Source organism: Otolemur garnettii, unplaced genomic scaffold (assembly GCF_000181295.1).
Source record: "Otolemur garnettii isolate 467f Iridium unplaced genomic scaffold, OtoGar3 scaffold00063, whole genome shotgun sequence".
In the NCBI taxonomy this organism is placed as follows: domain Eukaryota; kingdom Metazoa; phylum Chordata; class Mammalia; order Primates; family Galagidae; genus Otolemur; species Otolemur garnettii.
In genome coordinates this window covers 2,468,098-2,476,094 of record NW_003852458.1, presented here as the reverse complement: position 1 = coordinate 2,476,094, position 7,997 = coordinate 2,468,098, and positions in this window count along the sequence as shown.

The following is a 7,997-nucleotide window of genomic DNA, read 5'->3' as shown; positions in this document are numbered from 1 at the left end:
TATTTACATATATTTACATATATATATTTTAGGTAGGTTTCTTGGGATAAATCAAACTTTGCACAACTTTTAATCACCTTCAAAGTCCTTCATGTTACATTTTAGTAAGTTCAATTTGAATTGAAAGCCAATCAATTGGAAAAATAGCAGATGTGTTCTGGGAACTTTGATCTACACATGCTTCCTGAAAAAAATGACCTCATGTAAGGTTCTACAAGCATGGTAAGGAATATGCTGTGAGAAAGAGAATCAGAGAAGCCTTGTCAACACCTTGATGGGTGATTCTAAGTGCTATAATCCTCTGAAAGTCAGTTGGTAAAAGTTTCTCTCTGTATAAAAAAAAGAAAAGCTAGGCCAGGTGTGGTGGCTCATGCCTGTAATCCTAGCCCTCTGGGAGGCCAAGGAGGGTGGATTGCCTGAGCTCACGGTTTGAGACCAGCCTGAGCCAGAGAGAGCCTCCACCTCTAAAACTAGCTAGATGTTCTGGCCGGCAGCTGTAGTCCCACCTACTTGGGATTCTAGGGCAAGATAACCACTTGAGCCCAAGAGTTTGAGGTTTCTATGAGCTATGACAGCACAGCACTCTACAGAGGGTGACAAAGTGAGACTCCTCTGTCTTAAAAAAAAGAAAGAAAGAAAGAAAGAAAAACTAGGTAACATAATATTTTTCTTTTAATTATATAATGCGGGGACTAGCAAACGTTTTCTGGAAAGAGGCAGATGGCAAATATTTTTGGCTTTGCAGGTGACGTGGCCTCTATTGCAACAATTCAGGTCTGCTGTTGTGACATGAAAGCTGCCATATATAGTATGTAAATGTAAATGAATGGAAGTGGTTGTGTTCCAATAAAACTTTATTTAAAAAAAATTGGTGTCTTACAAGCTAAAGTTTGCCAAATTTGACTGGACTGTTTGGATTCTTTTTTTTTTTTTGAGACAGAGCCTCAAGCTGTCCCCCTGGGTAGAGTGCTGTGGCATCACAGCTCAGCAACCTCCAACTCCTGGGCTCAAGAGAGTCTTCTGCCTCTGCCTCCCAAGTAGCTGGAACCACAGGCACCCACCATAATGCCTGGCTATTTTTTGTTGTTGTTGTTGTTGTAGCCATCATTGTTATTTGGCAGCCCAGGCTGGATTCGAACCTGCTACCTTAGGTGTATGTGGCTGGCGCCTTAGCCACTTGAGCCACAGGCACCGAGCCAAATGTTTGGATTCTTATCCCGTGACAGGTACCATGTTAACTACATATATTACCCCTAATGAGGTAGGTACTATTATTCTCCTCAGTTTATGAATGGGGAAGCCACAGCTGAGAGAAATCAATTCACTGCCCAAGGACACCAACTAGTCCATGCAGAACAGAGTTATAGCACGAAGTCCACCTTCCTTGGCCTCCTTTATTCTCTTCTTTAGACAGACTTGCCTTTCTACCTAAATCCTTCCATAACGGACTTATAAAGCCCTAGGAATGAATACTAGGAAATGTGATGCAAATCTTAATAACTCCAACTGGCGAGTGACATAGAATAGTATTCAGAATAGTTTGTCACAGCACATTTTTTTCCAGATGATTTGTTAGTTTGGTGACACGGGTCAAAATAATTTGCTTTTTCTAATATTCGATTATACTTGTTCTACCATATTTTAGCTTAAAGAGGGGACTTCTCTCTAAATGTATTTTATACCTTTTCTATTTTTTTCTCTCTTGAAAGCAAGAGAACTATTAAGATGCATATTTATTTGGACCTGAGTTCTCTTTTTAAGTGAGGAAAACCCAAAGTATATTTTTTTTCTGTTCCTCCCACCCCAGAGGTAAAAGCAAAAAGCAGTGTTTCATCAATGGAAACCATGAGCAAGGCTTGGCAAGTAGTAGAGTTGGTGAATAGTAATTCAACATGAAAGTCATTCCCTTCCTCTTGTGTGATTTGTCAGTCACTACAGGGCTTGCATCTTTAGCCGTGTGACGTTTGTAATATGGAAAAGTGTATGCATTTTTGTAACAAGATTGTTGGATTGTTACTCGGGCAGAACAGCTTATTCGATGAGACTTAGCAGTATATTGAGAATCCAAGTTGGTTTATCTCCATCAGGGAGGGGAGAGCTCCCCCAGTTCCCAGCGTCTTCCAACTGACTCTGCCTGTCTCCCAGAGCAGGCTAGGGCTGAATGGGGAAACAATGGAGTATTGACTGAAGGGCTGCCCGCATTTTCAGTGTAGTAAAGCTGACTGGCTGGGATCTGTGATGCCCTTCACAGCTCTTCTCTTAGATTTCCCAGGAGATCTTATCAGAGGGCCTCTAGAAGGGAACCTGGGCTCCAAAGGAAGGCTTGTAATGCATCAAAGATTCTCAGTGAAACTGACCTAGGTGGTGTGAACTTCCTCAGTTCAAAGGTTACCACTTGATTAATCAGTTCTGGAAGGGCACAAACAGCCCCTGAGGGCTGGGCTTCTGGGACAAAGCCATCCACCCATGAGTTGTGCATGGCTGAGACTTCTGGGGCATCTTTATTTATTGTGGAGCAATTCTACCTTCTGAAGCTTGCCCTAGTTTTTGGGTTGGAGTCAGGAAATGCTTTGTGGACAATAAACCTCCTTGATAGTTCTCTTAAGGCATTCTTGGGTTATTAGCTGTGTTGAAGTCTGACTCAACCAAATCAGCATTTGTAGTTTATTTTCTGGGAGTAATGATGCAGGCATATGGTAGCCACTAACATACTTGTCATCAAGCAGTAATTAGTGACCCATAGAGGACAGCACTGTACCAGGTATCAGTGACATGCAACTCTGTTCCCAGAATCTCTCATTTCCAGGAATCTGCACTTTCTTGAGTCCCCGTGGTCATCCCACATTTAATACCCCTCCCAAGCCTGGCCTCTCTGGGCTTGTTACATATCTCTTTATCTTATTCATTTCTCTATCCCTGGTACCCACATGCTGCTTGGGTTAGAATAAAGTGTCATTGTGTTGTTTTTAGGAAAATTAATTTGCCTTCTTTATTGAAACTAAGATTGCAAAAGAGAAAACTAGGTTAAATTTCTTTTTGCTGTGTTTTTTCTAACAAAGGAATAACAACTCTACTATATACTAGGTTGAATTACAGTCTCTAGGACATTCAATTTTTATATGTAATATTAAAGTATGTTGTTACAAAAAGGATAATATTAAACTTTTGAAAACCAGATGTTTCAAGGGGAAACTCCCTAGAAATGAACTAAAAGTACATATTTGTGATAATAGGATAGAGAACAAGCTACACATGTCAACCATTTCAACTCTTTTTAAAGACACCGGGGCAAAGTTGCGGTATTTGAATTCTTGAATTGTCTGGAGAGTCCAATTAATTATCTACTTATTGATGTAGCATTGATCTTCTAGGAAACTACAGAGCTTATTTTTATAATTATTTCTGGAGAAAGGTAATTATACTCTTCTTTTTCATTTCTGATAAAATTACATTGCTGGAAGGAGTAAAGGACACAGTAAGATTAAAAATTTAATTATAAGTCAGCAGGAGAGAAATCTGTCAATTCATGTCTATATTGTTCTTTAGAAACACTTTTCATTTTACTCTATTATTTTGGTATATTTATCTCATGCTTTCTTCTAAATATACAGCTGGGTCAGAGTTTCTCCTGGGAAATCATGTCATCCAAAGCAAATTAATGACAAGAGTGACACAACCTCCTTCCTATTTCACGACCACAATAAAAAAATTATGTTTATAAAAATAATATATAGGCAGTCCCTGGAGTATGAATGAGATAGATTCTGTATGTTTGCTCTTAAGTTGAATCTGTATGTAAGTTGGAATAGGTAATACAGAGGCTATTACAGGTAATAGGTAAATACATATTACCCCTATCAGCCTTGGTTAGTAAGCATGAGTTGTAAGTAGGATACTTGCAATTTGGGGACTGTGTGTATGCAGTACCACACCTCCCTGCCACCTGTGGCCTCACTTGTTTCAGTTCTTCTCTCTACAATTTCAATTACTGGTGCTCAACTGTGGGTCTGAAAACATTCAATGGAAAATTTTAGAAATAAACAATTCCTAAGTTTTAAATTTCATGCCATCCTGGGTAGAGTGATGAAATCTTATGCCATCCTGCCCTGGACATGAGTCATTACTTTGTGCAGCAGGTCTCTGCTATCGATGCCACCCACCTGTTAGTCACTTAGTAGCTGTCTTAGGTGTCTGATCCACACTCTCATAACTTTTATTACTGCATATTGTTATAATTGTTTTATTTTATTTTTAGTTATTGTTGTTAATTTCTTATGTGCCTAATTTATATTGTAGTCCCAGCTAATCGGGAGGCTGAAGCAGGAGGATTTTTTTTTTTTAAACAGAGTCTTATTCTTTTACTCTGTCACTCTGGGTCAATGTCATAGATCACAGCAACCTCAGCCTCTTGAGCTGCAATAATTCTCTTGCCTCAGCTTCCTGAGCAGCTAGGACTATAGGCACCTGCACAACACCCAGCTTGTTTTTCTATTTTTAATAGAGACAGGGGTCTCGCTCTTGCTCAGGCTGGTCTCAAACCCCTGAGCTTAAGCAATCCATCCACCCTGGCCTCCCAGAATGCTAAGATTATAGGTGTGTACCATTGTGCCTGGCCAAGGAGGATCATTTGACCCCCAGAATTTGAGATTGCTATGAGCTAGGCTGATGCCATGACACTCTACCCTGGTGACAGAGTGAGACTCTGTCTCAAAAAAAGGACAAAGAAAAATTACTGTAGGTAGGTGCATAAAGGAAAAAACAGCATATATAGGGCTTGGTACAGGCATGTACCAGGGTCTTAGAACGTATCCCACAAAGATAAAGGAGGACTACTATAGGTACTCTAGAATATTTGGAAAATGGATAATATTATATGAAATTATATAAAAATATCGTTCATAACCTTACTATCCATAAATAATTTGTTACCCTTTTGGTATATTTCTTTCCAGCTCTTACTCATGCAGGTATAAATCTGTGTGCATATGCCACTGGGGTCACAGTAAGAATTTTAACCCAAATTTAACTGGTTTATATTATCATCTCTGAAGCTCTAGCCTCCCATTGCAAACTCCAGCTCCCCATCACAGCAGAATCCAAGAGTCCATGGGATGTCACAGATGAACTCATAGACAGTTTTTCATGTGCTGCTCTATTTTTCTTACTGTTTTCTTCTGCCCTTGCTTCTCGTTCACTGTAGCATCCTCAGCATCTCAGACAACAGCTGGCACAGAGAGCCACTCAGTAAGCATTTATTGAGGTGCTCAGCAAATAAAAATAAAAATTACTTCAGCAGGGTCCCAAGTGCTGGTGCTTTCCCTAAGGTGTTGTTCCAGTAAGGTGCTGTCTCCTCACGCTCTTCCTGAAGTCCTAACGGTGATGGAGGGATGCTTCACACAGGTGAAGAGGTGTGGAGAAGACTCCACTTCCTAGCTCCACTTTGTCACCCCAATACACTGCGTTCCAAATGGCTGCTCCCTGCACTCATTTCCCTCTGAGCTACACTCAGACCTGAGTCCATAGGGTTAAGAACTATGTCTATGAGGCCTGGCACTGTGGCTCACACCTGTAATCCTCACACTCTGGGAGACTAAGGCGGGTGGATTGCCTGAGCTTGGAGTTCAAGATCAGCCTGAGCAAGAGTGAGACCTAATCTCTAAAAATGGCTGGGCATTGTGGCGGACTACCGGGTACCTGTAGTCCCAGGTACTTGGGAGGCTGAGGCAAGAGGATCACTTGAGCCCAAGAGTTTGAGGTTGCTGTGAGCTGTGACACCAGGACACTCAAGGGCGGCAAAGTGAGACTCTGTCTCAAAACAAAAACAAACAAAACTTTATAACAGATACTATGCTGTTGCCCCAAGTTTTCTGTCCTTATTTCTCTCCTCTCCAAATGTTTTCATACAAGTGAAATTTGGTTACAAGGGAAAAAGAAATTACACAGTTGTTACTCAGCAAATATTTTTGGAAGGTGTGAACAGTGGGCAAAACATTCCAATGCCTCAGTGGGGTGTTTTGCCTGAGGAATGTCTGGGAGAGTAGGAGAAGGATAGTACTATTTTACTTACTTTGGAAATAATGGTTATAAAGGTAGTAAATGCTGTATTAGAGCTGACTTTATACTCCTTTCTAATTTTTTAAAAATTCTCAGTAGACCATCTTGCTGCTGCTTCATGTTTTTACTTCTAAAATCAATGCCAGCACTTTATCATGGAATCTCTCTCTCCCCACACACCCGCCATATGCATGCATACCCACATTAAACAGATGACCTTCATTCCGCTGTCTCTTTTTCTTTTTCTCAGGGAGTCTTTCTGAGAAGCTGATGATGTTACTGAGCTCTCTTCTCCCTGCTCTTTCCTGTAAAGTCTTGTCAACAAATCTTTTTCAGGTTTCTATGAAATTTTGGTTTAGGTTTATTTATGCATTTATTTATTTGTTTTGGTGTCAATTAATTCAGTTGTTTTACTCTAGTTTAATAACTGATTAGGATTAACTCAAGGTTTTTGACTCATCATGATCACTTTTTTTATGATTTATATAATCCATTCCCTGATGTTAGACTTTTCCATTGATATGGATGCAAACTAGCTTGTGCAAGACAAAAGGTATCAAGCCCATTTTGATAGTCAAGGTCAAGTTTCAGTTTTAGAAACACAGTGGTGGTTTCTATTCCTAGAACTTGGATGTGTGAGTTCATAATTTGAATCCCAAAGGTGATGCCTTGAGTGACTAAAGACTTGGGGATTCCTTTCACTGCTAGCAAGGCTACTCCCATGGGTTCTGTCTGGGACAGTGGGATGTTATTGCAGTTGAAGAGCTAAAGTGGGGACAGCACCCAGGATAGTCATCTGGGATTGCTCAGAATAATTTTGAAAACTATCCCAAATCTTAATTCTCTTCTTTCCTGACATGAACTTAGTTGCTGGCTCATATCAGGCTCTTTCTGGCTGCTCTGTCTTCTCTCATGTCATCCCCAACTTGGCATCAGGGCCATGGGAAAGATATCAGAATGGCTCTCCAGATTCTTTTCCTGAACCTGCCTGTGTTCTTTAAGTCCTGGCTTGAGTCCCTTCTCTTCCTTGTGGCCATCTCTATTCCAGCCCTTACTGAGTTTCCTTTCATCTGAATATCTCCAGTACTTGTCATCTGTATTGCACTAATATGTGATATTGGTCAAAGTCAATGACAGGGAGTCAAGATACTTATGTTTTAGCCCAAAGTCCATTTACTAATAGATGTTTTGGGGTCCTGTCATCTTTCTGATCTTCTGAGTCTTATTTTTTAAACACAAAAATACAGAGGAATAGATAAATCATCTCTCAGATGGCTTTTACTTTAATTCCATCACATCCGCTGCTCAAGCAGACTTGGACTGGACCTAGGACAAAATCTAACACTTCTAACTTTTTCAGTAAGTGAACACTCAGTGGCTGATTCAACCCCCTAAAAGTACAAATACTTTAATTATTTTGTATTCTTTTATGAATAAGGAAAATAATATCAAATGTTTATTGTTCTGGTTTTGGGCTCATTCTAAAATCAGCCCAAGGTTTCCTATATTTTTTACATCCAATAGAACTGTAAACTGAGAATTAGTAGTCAGAGGATGACTCTGAAACCCTGTATCATTTTAATCTCTCCCAGCAAGATGGACATTCTGAGTTAAGAGAGAAGGCAATTTTGTCTCTCAAGAGGTATATGTGGCAGTGACTAGACGGCGTTTTGATTGTTACAACTGGGGAAGTGCTACTGGTCATCTATACAGTAAGGGCCAGAGATGCTGTTAAACATCTTACAATGTACAGGAAGCTTCCTAGAACAAAGAACTAACTCCATGGCTCAAAATGTTAATCCCGCCAAGACTGAGAAGCTCTGCTATATAATAAGCTTACTGAGGGTGAGGATTGCGTTGTCTTCTTTATGTTTATTTTCTGGAGATCAATACTTGTTCCCACATTCTCCAGAAATTTTTCTTTTCTTTTTTTTTTTTTTTTT